This window comes from Heptranchias perlo, chromosome 35 (genome assembly GCF_035084215.1).
Source record: "Heptranchias perlo isolate sHepPer1 chromosome 35, sHepPer1.hap1, whole genome shotgun sequence".
Lineage (NCBI taxonomy): Eukaryota > Metazoa > Chordata > Chondrichthyes > Hexanchiformes > Hexanchidae > Heptranchias > Heptranchias perlo.
The window spans coordinates 11,472,291-11,491,333 of record NC_090359.1 but is presented as its reverse complement, the minus strand read 5'-3'; the positions used below and the strand labels follow the sequence as shown (position 1 = coordinate 11,491,333).

Here is a 19,043-nt window from a genome sequence, read left to right as displayed (position 1 = left end):
ACCATCCATTAAGGCAGTGCGTTCCAGATCATAACAATTTGCTGTGTAAAAAAACCTGCTTATTTCCCTCTAGTTCTTTTGCCAATTATCTTAAATCTGCGTCCGTTGGTTGCCGACCCTCCCGCCAGTGGGTGAAGTTTCTCCTTATTCACTCGATCAAAACCCCTCTTAATTTTGAACACGTGGATTACTTCTACCCTTAACCTTCATTGCTCGAAGCAGAACAATCCCAGGTTCTCGAGTCTCTCCACACAACTAAACCCCATCCCTGGTATAATTCTGGTAAATCTCCTCTCCATCCTCTCCAAGACCTTGACCTCCTTAATAAATTATAGTGCCCAGAATTGGACACATTACTTCAGATGAGGCCTGAACAATGATTTATAAACGTTTAACATAACTTCCTTGCTTTTGTACTCTATTTCTCTATTATTAAGCCAAGGAACCGGATGCTGTTTTAACGGTTTCACCAACTTGTGCTGCCACATTCAAAGATGTTGATGAAAACTGTCGAAACTTAACACTATACAAATGCATTAACACCCAAACAAGTAGTACAAGGAGAAACTTTATTGAACCCCAACTTGTATACAAGTGGATGTGCACCTCAAACAATGGTTGAGGGTGCAACTTCGCCGAGTCAATGAATCAGTTCATGTTTATACAATTCATGAGGCAACGCCCACCTGTTACAGAATATGGGCGTACACGTACATTCTTTATTGGCTCAGGTAGTTGGTCAATCAAGTAGTGAGCCAGCCGCCGAACATCCATAGACATCACGTAGGCCTGAGCAGATGTCAGCTATTTTCTTTCTCTCTGCATTCCTGTTCCTTGTTATCAGTAGGGCTGGAGCCAGTCTCAAGGCTTCATGGCCATTCATCACCTCTATTATTATTATATTCTGTCCTTCTCTCAAGGAAGGCCTGGCTGTGCTAGGCCTAATTATCAACATACCAAGGCTCAAACGCAATTACACAATTGTGCTTACTTTGTGTTTGTGGCTAATCCTATCATGTGAGTTAATAAAGAGTTAATATGGTCAAGTATCCCGTCATGCACTTCCACAAAATTACCAGTAACACATTGGGTGAGAACGAATAACAGAGCACAGGCCGGGATGGCGGAGAGAGACAGAGACACGTGTTGTGATCTGTAACTTTTTATAAACACTTCAGTTTATTTCACTCCGTGTGCAACACCGTGCGATCTCCCCTGGTGTGTCAGCTTTCAGTGTTTATACAGAGTGTAATATATTGAATTGTCTCTTGGATCAGAAGGAGTGGTAGACGGGGGTCTGTGTGCGGAGGGTTCGGGGGGTGAGCTCTGATTCCCGCCCTCTTCTGGATTGAAAGGAGAAAAGAATGAATGAGAGAGAGAAGTGATGTGGGAGAAGGGATGATGGAAGAATTTGTCCGTGAACTTAATTAAAGTGGCCAAAAATAAGATAATATTAAGATATCATCAGCAGAACATTAATACAAGCTGTAAAACAAAAGAAAAATACTGCAGATGATGGAAATCTGAAGTAAAAACAGAAAATGCTGGAAATACTCAGCAGGTCAGGCAGCATCTGTGGAGAGAGTTCTGATGAAATGTCATCGGCCTGAAAGGATGTTTCTCTCTCCACAGATGCTGCCTGACCTGCTGAGTGTTTCCCGCATTTTCTGTTTTTATTATTAATATAACCTGAGCTCTCTCGAGCGTTCATTGGTCGATTCACTGATAAAGCTGGGAATTGAGGGGAAGCTGGTTCATGGCGAACCCCAGCTCTGAATCCCCCCGGCAGAGAGTTCAAGGAATGTTTAATATAAATGAGATTCAACGAGAGTCTCAGAAAATCTCTCCTTGATGGTCGGTCTCATTCTCCCGAAGTGAGGAATGAGCGGGAGGGGTTATATTTTATTCCAAGAGGAAGTCTCAAAGTGCAGTTCACAGTGGGGCTGAAACAGCGGAATTGGGCGAGCGTTCAACAGAAAATGTAAAGGTTCCTGGTTCGATCCCGGGTTTCAGCAGTTTTCTGTTATTTTGTTTCTTCTTCTATGGGCCGATTCTCAAACATTTATTTACACTGACATTTTTACCCGACACTGAACGGTTGGGGATGGAATAGAGAGACATCAAGGATGTCTGTATTTAGCTTTTTTTCTCAATTTCCTTCTGCCTTTCTCTCTGGTTTTTGTTTCTCTCGGTGCCCGATGAACATTTGATTTGATGCATTTGTCCTAAACTGATGCCCTTTCCACATCTCAGGGCGGTCAGACACGCTCTGTCTGTCTGTTACTGCTTGTGACCATTAACGGGAACAGGCCGCGAGTTAAACATTTATCAGCAAACCGCCAGAGAGATAACACAGCGGGAATAAAACACATTGCCTCACATTGTTAGACACCGAGTGACACAGATTGGAATGTGTGTCAGTAAACAGACCCGGAAAACAGAGTCCGAGAAAGGAAAGAAATAGAGAGATAGAAAAGAGTGATAAAAGGAAATAAACCCCTTTCTCCACCCCAACAACAACAACAACTTGCATTGATATCGCGCCTTTAACGGAGTAAAACGTCCCAAGGCGCTTCACAGGAGCGATTATCAAATAAAATGTGACACGGAGCCACATAAGGAGATATTGGGACAGGTGAGGTAGGTTTTAAGTGTCTTAAGGGAGGAGAGAGAGGTCGAGAGGCGGGGAGGTTTATGGAGGGAAATCCAGAGCTTTGGGCCCAGTCGGTTGAAGGCACGGCCGCCAATGGTGGAGCGATGAAAATCGTGGATGCGCAAGAGGCCTATTTTTTCATGCCCTCTCTTTGCTTTCCTATTTTCCTTTTTAATTTCACCAACGTTTAATGATTTCTCACCATTTAAAACATATTCTGTTCTTTTATTCTTCCCATCAAAGTGAATAACCTCACATTTCCACACATTATACTCCATCTGCCACCTTCTTGCCCACTCACTCAACCTGCCTATATCCCTTTGCAGACATTTTGTGTCCTCCTCACAGCTTCCTTTCCTATCTATCTTTGTATCGTCAGCAAACTTGGACACATTGCACTCGGTCCCTTCATCTAAGTCGTTAATACAGATTGAAAATAGCTGACGCCCAAAAACGGCCGGCATTGCTCTCTGTTCAGTCAAGAGGAACTTCCCTGCCTGGAAATTGCTCCCAGCCTTGTTGAGGTGCAACACGTCCATCTTGTGCAGGTGTTTAATATTAATCAATGCACAATGAGGCCCTGGGAAAGCGAGTATCTCTCCACAGATACTACCTGACCTGTTGAGTGTTGCCAGCAGTTTCAGGGTTTATTTTTGTGCTTTCACTATCGCAGTTTTCCTGACAACCTGCAACTTGCCTCAAGGGCGCAGCTTCAAGAACAACTTTCTTGTGCTCTTCTCACACACAAGATCGCACTTTACTTTCCGACACACGCGCTTTAAAATCTGCCGTTTCCACACACAGCGTCCTGCGCCACGAGAATTTGAAAGACCTTCTGCTCATGGCCTGTAATCGCTCCTTTTTCCCCACAGGCGCTCTTTACATTTATCCTCGACTCGCTTCAATCTCACGCTTCAACAGAACTATTAAGATCAAGGCGGAACACTTCCGATCTTACTGCACCGCCCCAACTTGCCAAATGTGCACCTTTCAACCGCCATTCGCAGCTCTGCAGCGCTGCCCGTCGCTCACGCAACTCAACTGTTCAGAGAAAAGAGCCAACAAGCATCAAAACAAAAACCAGTTCTTCAGTTACCATCCCCATGATCACAAGACTCACCAAGTGAATTTCGTGAACATTCGGGCGGCTGTCTTTCCAGAGACCAACCCTGCTTTCGTCGTGTTTGTCTGTCGAGCGGTCACGCAGATCGAAATGTATCGACTGGTTTCAAGGCACAAATGAACATTGGTGTGAATGGGACATGTGCCCAATAGAAACAGCGGTCGGAGCAGAACAAACTTAAAGGCATAAGATCGTGAAAGTGAATGTTAGAGTCGGCAATGTTCATGAAATGGAAGGAGGAAAGTAAAGGCGGCCTATTGACTGTGGAAGGAAGAAAAAGCTGGGAGAACAGGCGGGTTTGAACTGCGGCACATGAAATACAGGCATGTGAGAGTGCTGGGATTTGATGGAATATTTGGTTTTATTTCATGCATTGAAGATTGAAATATTACTGCATTCGATGAGCAAGAGAGGCAGAAGACAAAAACTATGCCGTGACTCGGATTCGAACCGAGGTTGCTGCGGCCACAACGCAGAGTACTAACCACTATACGATCACGGCACCACACCACAACTGGAACTACTCTACCTATAGTATTTATAAAGCTCCTTTAAGGTATCAAAAGATCCCAAGGGGCTTCACAGTCACGTTTTCAAATAAAATTTGACACAACCACAGAAGGAGATATTAGAAGCAAAATACTGCCGATGCTGGAAATTTGAAAAAAAAAACAGAAAATGTTGTAAATAATCAGCAAGTCAGGCAGCGTCTGTGGAGAGAGAAACAGAGTTAACGTTTCAGGTCGATGATCCGTCGTCAGAACTGGAAAAGGTTGAAGATTAAACAGAAATTGTGCACTTTGACTGATACTTCACGTTATTCACATCTTACACTCGCAGCACCTCCGGCCGCCAATCAGGACTTTGCTGATTTGAGCAGAGTTCAGTGAGCAATGCAAAATTCATCCACCGTGGCTTCGGATTGGACTGAAACCCAGGACTTCTGGATGAATATAATGAAGGAACCAACACATCAAACGGTAAATGCAATAATGGCGCGGATGGGATAAAAACCATGCGTGGAGAGAGAGGTCGAGAGTGAGCATGTGACGGTGCGTGGCGTTGAGCGCGGATCTCAGGAAGCGGCGGGAGCAGTGGTTGGAGGAACGCTGAATATCATGGAGATATCTGGAATCATGGGTGGATCCGAAACATGAAGGGTGGAACTTAAGTTGGAATCCACGTGGAATAAGTCGGAGCCGGACACAGTTGCTGAGGAAGGAGATGTGTCTGTGAAAGTGAGTTTTAGTAGAAACCTGATCAAACACTCTGTCTTCAGCAGCACCGACTCTCTCTACTTCAGAGCTGTCCTGGTCCGCAGTTCCATTTCATCCTTCGCCTCATCCGGCGCTTCAACAAAAAACTTTTTTTCTTCCTTTCAGGTGTCAAGGACCGCAAGTTTCAACAACTCTTAGATACCAACACCCCTCCCGATCCTTCTTCCCCTTCACTTTCCACTGACCCCATCCCTCCCTCTAATCTCTTTGTCGTGTTTTCACCATTCCCTCTGACCTTCCCCTCTCTGGCCCCAAACTTCAGTCCTCAGCAAAGGCCTCAGCTTCATCCCCGTACGCCCCCACCTCAATGAGTTTCGAGCTGGACTCGATGCTGAGCTCTTCTTCCGTCGCCTTCTCCTCCGCGCCCATTTCATTGACCAGGAGTCTTCCCCCCGCACAGCGGACCCTTTCTCCCTTCTTCAGAACTCTCGGTCCACCTGGACCCCTCCCTCTATCCTCTTACCCTCTCTTGATCTTTTCATTGGGAACTGCCGGCGTGACATCAGCCGTCTCAATTTCTCTGCTCCCCTCACTCACTCTGACCTCCCTCCCACTGAACTCGCAGCACTCCGTTCTCTCGAGTCCGATCCTGACATTGTCATTAAACCTGCTGACAAGGGCGGCTCTGTTGTTGTTGTGAGGTGAGTCGACCTCTACCTAGTGGAGGCTGAACACCAACTCTCCGATACCTCCTCCTACCTTCCCCTGGACCATGACCCCACCACCGAACATCAAGCCATCACTGACCGCCTCCTCTGGAGATCTTCCCCCCACGGCCTCCAACCTCACAGTCCCCAAACCCTGCTTCTACCTCCTTCCCAAGATCCAAAAACAGGACTGTCCCAGGAGATCCATCGTCTCAGCCTGTTCTTGCCCCGCGGAACAAATTTCTTCCTATTTCGAGTCTACTTTCTCTCCCCTCGTCCAGTTTATTCTCTATCCGTAACTCATCCGATTCCTTCCGCCACTTGAACAATTTCCAGTTCCCCGGTCCTAACCCCCTCCTTTTCACCATGAACATCCAGTCCATCTACACCTGCATCCCCCAACAGGACCGCCTGCGGGCCCCCTGCCTCTTCCACGAACGAGAGCCCAAACAATCACCATCCACCACCACCCTCCTCCGCCTGGCTGAACTTGTTCTTACGGTGAACAACTTCTCCTTTGACTCCACTCACTTCCTCCAAATAAAAGATGTCGCTATGGGAACCCCTATGGTGGTTCTCATGTTGCCATTTGCAGCTCCTCTAGACCCATCTTTTGTTTCTTTACTTGTCCCATTACCACCCTCCTTGCCTTGCACCATCATTCCTTTTGTTATTTAATCACTCCTGCCCCCCCACCCTATCAGAGACCTTCCCTTTTGTTCTTTCCTCCCCTCCCCTTCCTCCCCCATCCCTTTCCCTGACTCTGTATTTGCTTAAAAACTGTTTAATCTTCAAGCTTTTCCAGTTCTGACGAAGTGTCATCGACCTGAAACGTTAACTCTGTTTCTCTCTCCACAGACGCTGCCTGACTTGATGATTATTTACAGCATTTTCTGGTTTTATTTCAAATTTCCAGCATCGGCAGTATTTTGCTTCTAATATCTCCTTCTGTGGCTCGGTGTCAAATTTTGTTCAAAAAGCTCCTGTGAAGCGCCTTGGGACGTTTTGCTACGTTAATGGCGCTATTTCAATAGTTCGGGCAGCAACTCAATCACCGACATGTGGTGCCGTGATCGTATAGTGGTTATTACTCTGCGTTGTGGCCGCAGCAACATCGGTTCGAATCCGAGTCACGGCATAGTGTACGCTGCTTCTTTTGTTCTCTCCCGCGCTTGCGAATATAATGCAACAATTTCTCAATATTGAACACATGAGAAAAACATTTTTTGTTGGTGGCGAAAACCTATTTATTCCATCAAATCCCAGCACTCTCACATGCCTGTACTTGATGTTCCACAGTTCAAACCCGCCTCTTCTCCCAGCTTTTTCTTCCTTCCTCGGTCAATTGGCCGCCTTTCCTTTCCACCTCCCATTTCATGGACACTTTCCTGCGGCATTGCCGACTCTAACATTCACTTTCACGATCTCACGCCTTTAAGATTGTTCTGCTCCGACCGCTGTTTCTATTGGGCACATGTCCCATTCGCAACAATGTTCATTTCTGCCTTGAAACCAGTCGATACATTTTGATCTGCGTGACCGCTCGACAGACAAACACGACGAAAGCAGGGCTGGTCTCTGGAAAGACAGCCGCCCGATTGTTCACGAAATTTACTTGGTGAGTCTTGTGATCCAGGGGATGGTAACTGAAGAACTGGTTTTTGTTTTGATGCTTGTTGGCTCTTTTCTCTCAGCAGTTGAGGTGCGTGAGCGACGGGCAGCGCGACAGAGCTGCGAATGGCGGTTGAAAGGTTCACATTTGGCAAGTTGGGGCGGTGCAGTAAGATCGGAAGTGTTCCGCCTTGATCTTAATAGTTCTGTTGAAACATGCGATTGAATCGAGTAGAGGATAAATGTAAAGAGCGCCTGTGGGGAAAAAGGAGCGATTCCAGGCCATCAGCGAAAGGTCTTTCAAATTCTCGTGGCGCAGGACGCTGTGTGCAGAAACGGCAGATTTTAAAGCGCGTGTGTCGGAAAGTAAAGTGCGATCTTGTGTGTGAGAAGAGCACAAGAAAGTTGTGCTTGAAGCTGCGCCCTTGAGGCAAGTTGCAGGTTGTCAGGAAAACTGCGATAGTGAAAACTCAAAAATAAACCCTGAAACTGCTGGCAACACTCAGCAGGTCAGGTAGTATCTGTGGGGAGATACTCAAGTATTTATCCAATTCTCGTTTTAAAGTTACGATTGAATCGAGCTCCACCATCCTTTAAGGCAGTGCGTTCCAGATCATAACAATTCGCTGTGTAAAAAAAATCTCCGTATTTCCTTCTAGTTCTTTTGCCAATTATCTTAAATCTGCGTCCGTTGGTTGCCGACCCTCCCGCCAGTGGGTGAAGTTTCTCCTTATTCACTCGATCAAAACCCCTCTTAATTTTGAACACGTGGATTACTTCTACCCTTAACCTTCATTGCTCGAAGCAGAACAATCCCAGGTTCTCGAGTCTCTCCACACAACTAAACCCCATCCCTGGTATAATTCTGGGAAATCTCCTCTCCATCCTCTCCAAGACCTTTACATCCTTAATAAATTATAGTGCCCAGAATTGGACAAAATACTTCATATGAGGCCTGAACATTGATTAATAAACGTTTAACATAACTTCCTTGCTTTTGTACACTTATTTCTCTGTTATTAAGCCAAGGAACCGGATGCTGTTTGAACGGTTTCACCAACTTCTGCTGCCACATTCAAAGATGTTGATGAAAATTCCCAGGAACACATTGGGTGAGATCGGATAACACAGCACCGGCTGGGGATGGTGGAGAGAGACAGAGACACGGGTTGTGATCTGTAACTTTTTATAAACACTTCAATTTATTTCACTCCGTGTCCAACACCGTGCGATCTCCCCTGGTGTGTCAGCTTTCTGTGTTTATACAGAGTGTAATGTATTGAATTGTCTCTTGGATCACACGGGGTGGTAGACGGGGGTCTGTGTGCGGAGGGTTCGGGGGGTGAGCTCTGATTCCCGCCCTCTTCTGGATTGAAAGGAGAAAACAATGAATGAGAGAGAGAAGCGATGTGGGAGAAGGGATGATGGAAGAATTTGTCCATGAACCTGATTAAAGTGGCCCAAAAACAAGATAATATTAAGATATCATCAGCAGAACATTAATACAAGCTGTAAAACAAAAACAAAATACTGCAGATGCTGGAAATCTGAAGTAAAAACAGAAAATGCTGGAAATACTCAGCAGGTCAGGCAGCATCTGTGGAGAGAGTTCTGATGAAAGGTCATCGACCTGAAAGGATGTTTCTCTCTCCACAGATGCTGCCTGGCCTGCTGAGTGTTTCCCGCATTTACTGTTTTTATTATTAATATAACCTGAGCTCTGTGGAGCGTTTGTTGGTCGATTCACTGATAAAGCTGGGAATTGAGGGGAAGCTGGTTCATGGCGAACCCCAGCTCTGAATCCCCCCGGCAGAGAGTTCAAGGAATGTTTAATATAAATGAGATTCAACGACAGGATCAGAAAATCTCTCCTTGATGGTCGGTCTCATTCTCCCGAAGTGAGGAATGAGCGGGAGGGGCAATTCCACCCGGGGTTATATTTTATTCCAAGAGGGTGATCAAAAGGAAATTAAGAGTGGGGCCGAAATAGCTCAGTTGGGAGAGCGTTAGAGTGAACATCTCAAGGTCCCTGATTTGATCCCGGGTTTCGGCAGTTTTGGGTTATTTTGTTTCTTCTTCGGGCCGATTCTCGAACATTTATTTGCACTGACATTTTTACCCGACACTGAACGGTTGGGGATGGAATAGAGAGACATCAAGGATGTCTGTATTTAGCTTTTATTTCTCTATTTCCTTCTGCCTTTCTCTCTGGTTTTTGTTTCTCTCGGTGCTCGATGAACATTTGATTTGATGCATTTGTCCTAAACTGATGCCTTTTCCACATCTCAGGGCGGTCAGACACGCTCTGTCTGTCTGTTACTGCTTGTGACCATTAATGGGAACAGGCCGCGAGTTAAACATTTATCAGCAAACCGCCAGAGAGATAACACAGCGGGAATAAAACACATTGCCTCACATTGTTAGACACCGAGTGACACAGATTGTAATGTGTGTCAGTAAACAGACCCGGAAAACAGAGTCCGAGAAAGGAAAGAAATAGAGAGATAGAAAAGAGTCATAAAAAGAAAGAAAACGCTTTCTCCACCCCAACAACAACAACTTGCATTGATATCGCGCCTTTAACGGAGTAAAACGTCCCAAGCCACAGGAGCGATTATCAAACAAAATGTGACACGGAGCCACATAAGGAGATATTGGGACAGGTGAGGTAGGTTTTAAGTGTCTTAAGGGAGGAGAGAGAGGTAGAGAGGCGGGGAGGTTTCGGGAGGGAAATCCAGAGCTTTGGGCCCAGTCGGTTGAAGGCACGGCCGCCAATGGTGGAGCGATGAAAATCGTGGATGCGCAAGAGGCCTGAATTGGAGGAGCTCAGAGATCTCGGAGGGTTGTCGGGGTGGAGGAGGTTACAGAGATAGGGAGGGGCGAGGTCATGGAGGGATTTGAACACGAGGATGATAATTTAAAATTTGAGATGTTGGTGGACTGGGAGCCAATGTAGGTCAGCGAGCAGAGGGGTTCTCCTCCTGAACGGTGGTTTGAATGTTCGGGGGGCGGGGCTGTGATCAATATCTCGATTTAATATAATGATCCCACTTTTCAACTACCCCGAATTATTACAATGCTGACCTGGAACAATCTAGAACATACCGCAAAACAAGACATTATGATCAAAGGTCACTTTAGCAAGGAGTTTAGAAGATTCTTCTAAGAAGGAGAAGCCTCAAGAAATGGACTGTGAACATTTCATGACGGCCTATTTATTTGTGTCCAGGGACAGGGATGAGACACATGAAATGTTTCACACATTTCAAATCTCCGCGGTCAGACTGCCGATTGTTTATTGATCAGGAAGATGGCTGGTAATAATCTGAGACCCAGTGAAGAGGTGAGAACAGAGCAGCAGGGAATGATCCCAGAACAATAGGAGCCAGCAGCTCACCGTCTGGTCCCTGTGTCAGGGACAATACACAACACCTCAGCTCCAGACCAGGAACAGAGAGCTGCTGTTAACGTGGCCCAGCCCTCGCTAACTGCTGGAACTGTGGGATGGAAATCAGACTTTGGGTCTCGGAGGCTGCTTTAGGGGCTCAGTGGCTCATCGAAAGAATATTTTCCATTAAAGAGCAGGGCTCTGCTCCATCACAGACTGATACTGTACAGTACATGGCAGAGTAAAGCTCCCTCGACACTGTGCCATCAAACATTCCGGGGGCAGGTGCATCAAGGGTTAAATGAAGATTAAATCTCCCTCTACACAGTCACAGAGGATGTCATTTGTGACTTTGACAAGGGCCGTTTCAGTACAGTGGCAGGAGTGGAAACCTGATTGGAGGGATTCAAACATGGTGTTGTGGGAAAGATGGACATGGATTTGGGAGGTGACAAGACTTTGGAGAGGAAAGGGAGGTGGGAGATGGGGTGGTAGTTTACAAGGACACAGGGGTCAAGGGTGGGTCTTTTGAGAATGAGGGTGATGACGGCAGATTTGATGGGGAGGGGGACAGTACCTGAGGAGAGGAGACCATTAACAATGTCAGCTAACATGGGGCCAGGAAGGGAGGTTGTGTGGTCAGCAGATTGTTGGGAATAGGGTCGAGGGAGCAGGAGGTGGGTCTCATGGTCAAGATGAGCTCAGAGAGGGCATGAGGGGAGATAGGAGAGAAACTTGGTGAGCTCGGGGAAGGGAGGGGAGCGGCAGAGGCAGCTGAATGGATGGTCTCAATCTCAGTGACAAAGAATTCCATGAGCTCCTCGCACTTTTTGTTGGAGGTGAGGGTGGAGGAGTGAGGGGAGTGGGGTTTAAGAAGACGGTTTGTATTGGAGAAGAGAAGCCGGGGGTTATCTTTACATTCCAGGATGATCCTGGAATAGTGAGCAGTTTTGTCAGAGGAGACAGGACCCGATAGTGCTTTATGTGGTCCAGCCAGATCTGGCGATGAATGGCCAAAGCAGTTGTCCACCATAAACTTTCAAAGCTGTGTCCCTTGGACTTAAGGAAGCAGAAATGAGGGCAGACCCAGGGGGATTGACCAGGGTGAGGGAGAGTGATGGCTTTAATGGGTACAAGGGCGTCAAAGGTGGAGGTGAGGGTGTGATTGAGCAAATCAGTAGCTGCAGAAATGTCGTGGTGAATGGAGGGACAAAGTCCAGAGAGTTGGGAATTTGAAAGTGCCGTTGTCAGTGACCTGGGGGAGGGTTTTTTCCAGGGATGAACACAGAAGGAAGTGGGTTAGTCCCACTCCCCGGCTCTTTCCCCACAGCCCTGCAATTTATTACACGTCAACTATTTATCCAATTACCTTTTGAAAGTTACTATTGAACCTGCTTCCACCTCCCTTTCAGGCAGTGCATTCCAGATCATAACAACTCGCTGTGTAAAAAAATCTCTCCAAATCCCCCAATGATTTCTTTCAATTTATCTGAAATCTGTGTCCTCTGGTTATTAACCATTCCATCACTGGAAACAATTTCTCTTTACACACTCTGTCAAAACCTTTCATAATTGTGAATACCTCCTTTGAATAGTCCGTTAACTTTCCGGTTGTAGTCTCAGTGCCCTTCCTGCTAGTGCTTTATTTTAGTTCCCATGTGGTCCAGCGGTTAGGATTCTTGGTTTTTACCCAGGTGGCACGGCTTCGATTCCCGGTGTGGGAATAGTTAACTTTTAGTTTCAGCCTCCCAATTTGCCTGCAGTCCAGGCTGTGGCTGCTGCTTTCTCTCTCATTTCTGTGTCAGTCCCACAATCACACTGAGAAATGAGGCAACAGTGCACCAAAAACTGAAGGGAAGCAAGCAACAATATCACGACAGGTTGGGCAGCAGCTCATGGCCAAGTGTTTGACTACAGTCCTTTTATTATTTACTGTAAAGCCCGAGTCTGAGTGAAACACACACAGAACATTCGGGAAACACTCAGTGAGTCTGGCCCCATCTGCGCAGAGAACGGACCAATCAACTGAGAGTCTCAATGAGACGAGGAGCGAGACACGGCCCCCTGTGAGAAACAAGGAACTTGCATTTGTATGGCACCTTTCACATCCTCAGGACATCCCAACGCACTTCACTAGAAGTTCAGTCACTATCGTTTTTAAGAGAAGGTAGCAGACAAGTTGTGCACAGCAAGATCCCACAAACAGTGATGAGATATTAAGCCGATCTCCTGTTTGTTGGGTGCTGATGGTCGAGGGAAGAATGTTGGCCAGGACACCGGGAGAACTCCCTGCTCTTCACAAATTGCCACGGGATCTTTTACACCTCGGAGCAGATAGAAGGGACCCCCATTAAACACCTCATTCAAACGACAGCACCTCTCACGATGCAGCTCCCTTTCAGCACGACACAGTCAGTCTGGATCATGTGTCCCAGTCCTGGAACTGGAGCTGGAACCCACACCCTTCTAAACACCATCCTGACTCTCTGGTGTTACTCTCACCCCCGGCTAGTCATGAACCAGACTGTGCCACTCCCAGAGTAACTGATGACCACAGCCTCAGCCCTGGGTCCCGGTCTGCACCATAACCGCAGCCTGATGCCGCTCATAGAAAGTGGCGTGGGATTCCTGAGTTCATTCTATGATGTGCATTGTGGGAGTGGGACTACATGGATTGATCTTGCATGGAGCCGGTAAGGACTCGATGTGCCAAATGGCCTCAAACCATGCTGTGACCTTTCTATGATTCTCTGATTCCATGTGGGTGGAGAGGGTTACAAGGAAGTGATCAGAGATGGCCTTATCCATGATTGACACGATCAGGAGAAGAGAGACCACGTGAGATGGCAAGGTCGAGGGGGTGGCCATGAATATGGGTCGGGGAGTTTCTATGCAGGGAGAGATTAAGGGAGGATAAAGTATCACACAATAGACTTGTTAGCAAAATTGAAGCCCATGGGATTAAACGGACAATGGCAGCATGGATACAAAATTGGCTAAGGAGCAGAAAACAGAGAGGAGTGGTGAACGGTTGTTTTTCAGACTGGAGGCAAGTATACAGTGGTGCCCCCCAGGGCTCGGTATTAGGACCACTGCTCTTTTTGATATATATTAATGACCGGGACTTGGGAGTACAGGGTATAATTTCAAAGTTTGCAGATGACACGAAACTCAGAAATGTAATAAACAATGTTGAGGATGGTAACAGACTTCAGGAGGACATAGACAGACTGGTGAAATGGGCAGATGAAATTTAATGCAGAGAATTGTGAATTGATACATTTTGGTAGGAAGAATGAGGAGAGGCAATTTAAACGAAATGGCACAATTTTAAAGGGAGTGCAGGAATCGAGAGAACTGGGGGTGTAGTTACACAAATCTTGGAAGGTGGCAGGACAAGTTGAGAAGGCAGTTAAAAAAGCAAATGGGGCCCTTTGCTTTATTAATTGAGGCTTTGAATACAAAAGCAAGGAATTGATACAAAACCTTTATAAAACACTGGTGAGGCCTCAGCTGGAGTATTGTGTTTAATTCTGGGCACGAAACATGAAGAAGGATGTCAAGGCCTTAGAGAGGGTGCAGAGGAGATTTATTAGAATGGTACCAGGGATGAGGGACTTCAGTTATGTGGAGAGACTGATTAAAGTTCCATCTGAACTGCCCCATCAAACACTCCCAGGACAGGTACAGCACGGGTTAGATGCAGAATGAAGCTCCCTCCACACTGTCAAATCAAACACTCCCAGGGCAGGTAAAACACGGGTTAGATACACAGTAATGCTTCGTCTACTCTGTGCAGTTTATATCTCGCCTCAGATTTCAGATAAAAGGTTGGTTTCCTGGACACTCTGCTGGTGTCTCTCTGTCTCTCTGCACTCAGTTACACCGCTCTCTACCTCCCTCTGCTGGTGTCTCTCTGTCTCTCTGCACTCAGTTACACCGCTCTCTACCTCCCTCTGCTGGTGTCTCTCTGTATCTCTGTACTCAGTTGCACCGCTCTCTACCTCCCTCTGCCGGTGTCTCTCTGTATCTCTGTACTCAGTTACACCGCTCTCTACCTCCCTCTGCTGGTGTCTCTCTGTATCTCTGTACTCAGTTACACCGCTCTCTACCTCCCTCTGCTGGTGTCTCTCTGTATCTCTGTACTCAGTTACACCGCTCTCTACCTCCCTCTGCTGGTGTCTCTCTGTATCTCTGTGCTCAGTTACACCGCTCTCTACCTCCCTCTGCTGGTGTCTCTCTGTATCTCTGTACTCAGTTACACCGCTCTCTACCTCCCTCTGCTGGTGTCTCTCTGTATCTCTGTACTCAGTTACACCGCTCTCTACCTCCGTCTGCTGGTGTCTCTCTGTATCTCTGTACTCAGTTACACCGCTCTCTACCTCCCTCTGCTGGTGTCTCTCTGTATCTCTGTACTCAGTTACACCGCTCAGTCTGTCCCCGCTGCTCCTTCGGGAGTTTAATGATTTTGAAATTAAGTCTTTTTCCTCTGTGACTTGTGAAGTTTTGGTCAGTGAAATGTTTGAGAAAGAGATGGAATGAGAGCTTTAAGTGTGGGACAGAAGTTGTTTAACGGAGAAGGCACACGATGCCTTAAATTGAGCAGTGGTTTCCCGAGTGCAGCGGTTATCATGTTTACATCACTCATGAAAAGTCTCTGATTCAATCCCGGGCGGGACCATTATTTGGGAAATTGCTCCGCGTGAATCTCCAGGATGAGTTTCTTCTCCTGTGAAAAGCGGGCGATAATTGATTTTTCCTGTTAAATTTGGCAACCGCTGCACCACATTCCTTTCAGGGAGAAGGGATGATGGAAGAAAGTGCCCATGAACCTGATTAAATGAGGCCAAACACAAGATAATATTAAGATATCATCAGCTGAACATTAACATAACCTGAGCTCCGAGATCTGATCGGGTCCCATTCCCCCAGAGTGAGGAATGAGCGGGAGGGGAAATTCCACCCGGTTTATATTTTTGTCCAAGGTGATGTCACAAAGTCCAATTTACAGTGGAGTCGAAATAGTTGAGTTTGGAGAGCGTGAGATTGAAGATCTGAAGGTCTCTGGGTTTGATTCTGTGTTCGGTGATTTTTGTTGCTCTGTTCTCGTTCTTTGAGTCGATTCTCGCATTTATTTCACTGAAATTTTAACCGGCACAGAAAGGTTGGGGAAGAAATAGACAGGCATCAAGAATGGGAAATATTGATAGTGTCTTTATTGAGTTTTTATTTCTCTTTTCTCTTCTGCCTTTTTCTCTGGAATTTCTCTCTCTCGGTGCCGGGAGACCATTTGATTTGAGGCATTTGTCCTAAACTGATGTCTTTTCCACATCTCGGGGCGGTCAGACCCGCTCTGTCTGTTACTACTTGTGACCATTGACGGGAACAGGCCGCGAGTTAAACGTTTATCAGCAAACCGACAGAGAGATAACACAACGGGAATCAAACCCATTGGGCATGATTTTATCGGGGATGGGGGTCACGGGGGTCATGAGGTCATGGGTGGGTCACTCATCGGGGGCATCGGCGAGTCAGTCATCGGGGGTCGGGGGTCATCGCGGGGGTCGGAGATCATGGGGTTTTTCGCTCGTGCAGGGGTGTCGGAGATTTGGAGGGGGTCGGCCGATCGCCTGTGTGGGATCACGGCCGGTTGGCTTGTTGGGCCAGGGGGAAGCACTCCTGCTCCTCCGGGCCCACAAGCTGTGCGATAAAGGCAATTACCTGCTGTTTCGGGCCTTCTCGCCTCCTCTCATGTGGTGTGAAGGAGAAGGCCCAGGAATCCCGGCCCCCAAGAGTTTAAAATAAAAAAGCTGTAAAAATGGAAGCCCACATGCTAGCGACATAAACACTCACACACAGACATATACACACAAACATACACACACCAATAACATGAAAGTAACACAGGACTACTTGACAAACAGCATGCTGCAGATAGAGCGAAGCGATCCCACAAACAACGGATCAGATCAAAGCTCTGCAGTCCTGCCACACCCATTTGTGAATGATGGTGGATAATTAAACAACGAACGGGAAGAGGCTCGATGAACATCCCCATCCTCAATAATGGTGAAGCCCAGCACGTGAGTGCAAAGTTTTAGAAACCGTCTTCAGCCAGAAGTGCCGAGTGGAAGATCCATCTCGGCCTCCTCCCAAAATCCCCACCATCACAGACGCCAGTCGAACATCGAGGTGAAGAGTGAAGCTGAGAGCAGATTTTAAAACCGCTGGAATATCAGTGAAATTAAATTGGCGAAAGTGGGAAACTCCGAGTCAGTTTTACACTGTATATTCCGCATCCAATATTGGAGATAAAAGCTTTGGAAGGCGGCGAAAGTTTAAACCCCCCGTAGGGGAACTAAATCCCGGTCTCCCGCGTGACAGGCGGGGATACTCACCACTATACTAACGAGGAACTGTTACATTGATCTTGCACTCATCCCAGATGGTGTTAGACATGCTTCACGTATCAGTGCATTACTTTTAACTATTTATTTGATGACAGTTTGTTTCATTTTCCACTTGCCACTGTTGAAAGAACCCTTTACATTTCCATCTCTTTGTGAGACAACGACAACTGACTCTGTCTTTCTTTCTTTTTTTTCCTCTCTTATCGTGGTGAGTCGCCCCGCCTTCGTCCGGGGTTCAATACCCCGACTGGGAGGTAGCATTTTACAGACGCTAACTTTTAATTTTATGTCTTCGCCGACCTTCTTCCTAAACAAAAACTACAGAGCAAAAAAACAGGTGATTGTCACTTTCAGAATATTATTGTACGGAGATTATTTGAGGAATGGATGCAGAGCAATTGTGATTTTTACGAACTGGTGGGTTCGGTGACAGATTCGAAATTCATTCATTTCCCCCGCGCAGGTTCAAATCTGACAGACTTCAGATCCCGTCATTCATCAACCTGTTTCATCTCTGCGTTTCAAAATTCAACAAGTTTCTTGTATAATTAATAATTCTTAAGTGAATTAAATTTCCACAGCATTGAGTACCTCGAGTTTTATGCTCATTTTAATTGATCTGCAAGATTTCACGAAATCTACGACAGAAATGGAACAAAAATCAGCCAAATTATCCATATTCTGACTCTCAGTATTTCTGAGTCAATCCATGTGTATGTGTGTCTGTGTCTGTCTGTCTGTGTGTCTGTCTGTGTATGTGCCTCATATTTTCTATATTTTCCTGAGAAGATCTGTCTCACTCTCTCCCGCGTTACCCACATCATGATCCAACATGAGATGGAAAAGTGGTCGGTAATTCTTCTTTCAACAGTGGTCCGTGGAAAGTTAAACAAACTGTCATCAAATGAACAGTTCAAACAGATTCACTGAAACGTGAAGCATCTGTGGTGAATATACGGCAAATGTCTGCACGAATTCCTCGTTAGTATAGTGGTGAGTATCCCCGCCTGTCACGCGGGAGACCGGGGTTCAATTCCCCGACGAGGAGGTTATTGCTGCTTTCGAAGCTTCACTTTCATTTATCTGCAATATTGGATGTTGAAAATACAATGAAAAACTGACTCGGCCTTTCCCACTTCAGCAATTTGATTTCACAGCGATTTTAAATATCTGCTCTCTGCCTCACGCTTCAGCTCGATGTGAGAACCACAATGATGGGCAAGAAATGAAACGCAGAATCGCGCTGTCACCAGAGAGAGACAGGTCTCGGAACAGGCGCAGACATGAAAGATCTCACATGCAGCAATGAAAAGGATGCATGTTTCAGTGAATCTATTTTAACTACTTCTTTGATGACAATTTGTTTAACTTTCCACATGCCACTGCTGAAAGAAGACTTACTTCTATCTCTTTGTTCGTCAAGGTCCAGAGAAAAATTATTTGGGGAGCAGGTTAAAAGTGACAGATAGAAAGAAAGAGAGGGACACTCAGAAACGCATATAACAAGTGAGACAGACATAGTCATATTCACACATACACAAACACACACATTCCGAGCTACATAAACACTCGCACACAGACATATACACACACCAATAACCTGAAAGTAACACAGGACTACTTGACAAACAGTGGAAGCAGCATGCTGTAGACAGAGCTAAACGATCCCACAAACAACGGATCAGATCAAAGCTCTGCAGTCCTGCCACACCCATTTGTGAATGATGGTGGATAATTAAACAACTAATGGGAAGAGGCTCTATGAACATCCCCATCCTCAATGATGGTAAAGCCCAGCGTGTGAGTGCAAAGTTTTAGAAACCGTCTTCAGCCAGAAGTGCCGAGTGGATGATCCATCTCGGCCTCCTCCCGAAATCCCCAACATCACAGAAACCAGTCGAACATCGAGGTGAAGAGTGAAGCTGAGAGCAGAT

The 19,043-nt window shown here is 46.3% G+C and overlaps 1 protein-coding gene and 3 non-coding genes across 4 annotated transcripts in view; 3 read left to right on the top strand and 1 right to left on the bottom strand.

Annotated features, from left to right (window-relative positions):
* The window catches only part of LOC137302345 (zona pellucida sperm-binding protein 3-like), a 1,023,493-nt gene that overhangs the window by 223,715 nt on the left and 780,735 nt on the right, over positions 1 to 19,043 (top strand). The gene's annotated exons all lie outside the window — the stretch shown is intronic.
* On the bottom strand, positions 4,207 to 4,278 carry trnah-gug (transfer RNA histidin (anticodon GUG)). The gene has a single exon. It is a non-coding gene; the product is annotated as a tRNA-His (tRNA).
* Positions 9,292 to 9,364, top strand: trnaf-gaa (transfer RNA phenylalanine (anticodon GAA)). The gene has a single exon. It is a non-coding gene; the product is annotated as a tRNA-Phe (tRNA).
* On the top strand, positions 18,086 to 18,157 carry trnad-guc (transfer RNA aspartic acid (anticodon GUC)). The gene has a single exon. It is a non-coding gene; the product is annotated as a tRNA-Asp (tRNA).